This window comes from Jaculus jaculus, chromosome X, assembly GCF_020740685.1.
Source record: "Jaculus jaculus isolate mJacJac1 chromosome X, mJacJac1.mat.Y.cur, whole genome shotgun sequence".
NCBI classification, from domain to species: Eukaryota; Metazoa; Chordata; class Mammalia; order Rodentia; family Dipodidae; genus Jaculus; species Jaculus jaculus.
Window position 1 is genome coordinate 59,239,288 of NC_059125.1, and position 3,104 is coordinate 59,242,391.

Sequence of the window (3,104 nt, forward strand, 5' to 3'; positions counted from 1 at the left end):
CAGAGTGGAACATGTTTTTGGAGTTCGTTTGCAGTGGCAAAAGGACCTGGAGAGTTCATACTCTCTCTGTCTACCTTTCTCTCTCTCTCAACTAAATAAATAATATGTGTTTCCCCATTACATCACAGTAGAAGGTCCTAAGCAGAATGATTAGGAAAATTAGAGACAACAAAAATACCTAGATGGATAAGATTACATATTGTCTGAAAAATCACAAGAGGTCTAGATTGCATTGTATGATGCTGAGATGAAGTAGCTTAGGAAGAGTTTATGGCCTACTCTGATCCTACTTTGCTAAAACACACTCAAATGTTCTACTCAAAACCATGTTGAGTAAAAGGGCTCCCCATGTGCCTCAAGAAGAAATATGTGGCCCACAAAATACCATAGAACATGAGAACTATAATGCTTTTTAAGCAAGGGGGTTATTTAACATTTCTTATTTTGATATTGATACATTAGTCACCAGTAATTAAAATCTTGAATGAAAGCCAGGCGTGGTGGTGCATGCGTTTAATCCCAGCACTTGGGAGGCAGAGGTAGGAAGATCACCGTGAGTTCGAGGCTACCCTGAGACTACATAGTGAATTCCAGGTCAGCCTGGGGTGGAGTGAGAACCTACCTCAAGAAAAAAAAAAAAAAGCTTGAATGAATAGTATACTTAATGGACTGGAGAGATGGCTCAGAAGTTAATGTGCTTGCCTGCAAAGTCTAACAACCTGGATTTGATTCTTTAGTACACAGGTAACTCCAGACTTACAAGGGGATGCATGTGTCTGGTGGTCATTTTCAGGGTCTAGAGTCCCTGGAACATCCATTCTCTTGCTTTCAAACTCTCTCTCTTGCTCACTGTAATAAATAACTAAATAAGTAAATAAAATAGTTTTGAAAATTACACTTGAATATATGTATAAATGGAGCTTAACTAGGATTTTAAATTTTGACTATAAAATTTTATAGTATTTGTACGTATCTATGAGTCACAATGTCAATTTTTGATCATTTATATGTTGGATTATGATGAAACCATATTGTTGTTAATTATGTTCATCTTACTGTATCATAGAACACTACAATTTATCCTCCTAACTATAATGTACTTATCAGCTAACCATCCCTCTTTTTCCTTTTCATATCTCCATAGACTCTGTAAAATGCTATTCTGGTCTCAATATGTACTGGATTAACTATTGAGCATCCATGTACATTAGATTATGTAGTACTTGTCACTAAAAGTAATGCTCTCATGCTTTTTGTCCATGATGTTACAAATGACAAGTATTCATGTTTTCTTGTGACTGACTAGTATACTTTTTATTAAGCATACTACATGTTTTTCATGTGTTATTTGTGTGTCTTTTGATAGATTCCATACATGATGCTCTCTGGACATATATCCAGTCATGGTATTTCTGGCTCATATGTTAGTTCTACATTTTTTTAAATTAACCTCCATACTGTTTCCCTAATAGCTATGCTAATTTACATTTCTGATAACAGTGTAGAAGTCTTTATTTTTCTATGTTTTTGCAAGGATTTATTTATGTTTTGCCTTTCTGTTACTACCTATTACTTTGGTAAAACATACCAGTTGAATTAGAACATCAGTGCTCGCTTCGGCAGCACATATACTAAAATTGGAACAATACAGAGAAGATTAGCATGGCCCCTGCGCAAGGAATTAGAACATCAGACAGTTTGATAGCAACTGTGGTCTTCCTGAGATGATCAATAGCTTAATCAATTTAGAGATTTTTTTTTGCTTTATGTACTTTAATTTGTTTATTTGCCCTTTCAAGAATTAAGAAAGTACTTTGTTCTAAGCAATTATTTACTTATGTTTGTTTTTTGACATTTTCATACATATATACATTTTGGTCATACACACCACACAGTAATCTCTCCTATCACCCCTCAGTGCCAATTTACTCTTTCTTCTTCCCATCACTTACCAGTGAGTACACCAGAGAAGAGAATCATTCCCTATTCCCCAAGAAAAATTAAAGATCACTAGCTCTTCAAGATGAATGGCCTTCCTAGGTCCTCCCCTACCCATAACAGAATGTTGACTGGCCCCATAATATGAAGGTCTTGTGCAGGTAAACACCACTGTTGTGAGTGCATTAGTACAACATTATTGCCGTGTCCAGATGACAACATTCCATAGAATACTTTCCCATCTTCCAGCTCTTATATTCCTGCTGTCCCCACTTTCTCAATGGTCCCTGAGTCCAGGAGGGGATGATAAGTATTTCCTGTGCAGCACTGATCAGTCAATCAGGTTTAGCTCTTTGACCAGTTATGAATCTCTGTATTAACTGCTTCCCACTGCTGAAAGAATTGCTTTTTTGACCAAAGCTGAGAACAGAACTAATCTGTGGGTATAAAGATAAATATTGAGAAGACAGTTTAACAACACAGCCACTTAGCAAAGTAACAATAGTATGTTCTATTTCTAGGATTTATACTCTTGACAACCATGTACTTTGACCTGGTTTTCAGTATCAGGCATCAATTCCCTTTCATGAAGTGGGCCTCAAATCCAATCAGTGAGCAGTCATGCCACTATTGCGCCAGAAAGCATATCTTGCCTAGTAGGTCAGTATCTAAAATGCAAGATCCACCTCTAGGTGATATCATTGATGAACTTTCTCTACAAGCAGCCTGTAGAACAAACTTGAGTTGAAAACTAGCTGGTAGGTAAGAAGCTTCTAGCTCATGTTCACAGTGATTTCTCTATGTCCTGCAACTAATAGGTGTGGTGATTGCAACAGAGACCTACCATTCATTAACCCATGGCTACTGGGAGCAGTATTATCCATCTCTGTAGAGTACCTCTGTTTATTCTATTATTTTATATATTTTATTAAGTTTATGAAACAGTAGGTCTTCTAATGATTTTTTCATCTCTCAAGTTTTGATTAACCATCTTCCTACTTCATCTTCTCATATATTCCCCACTCTCATCTTTGTTTAACCCTTTCCAACCCCAGTACTATGTACATGCCACTTTTGTTCTACTGTCTTCTCCTATTAAGACTTTTCCCCTTCTTTAGCCTTTTTGTAAATCCTGGCCACTGTAGATGCTCCAAGTTGAACTCACA

General features: G+C 36.6%; 1 non-coding gene across 1 annotated transcript; it reads left to right on the forward strand.

Annotated features, from left to right (window-relative positions):
- Positions 1 to 1,607: 1,607 nt before the first annotated feature.
- Positions 1,608 to 1,712, forward strand: LOC123456874. Its single transcript, XR_006634747.1, has one exon. It is a non-coding gene; the product is annotated as a U6 spliceosomal RNA (small nuclear RNA).
- The last annotated feature ends 1,392 nt before the right edge of the window (positions 1,713 to 3,104 follow it).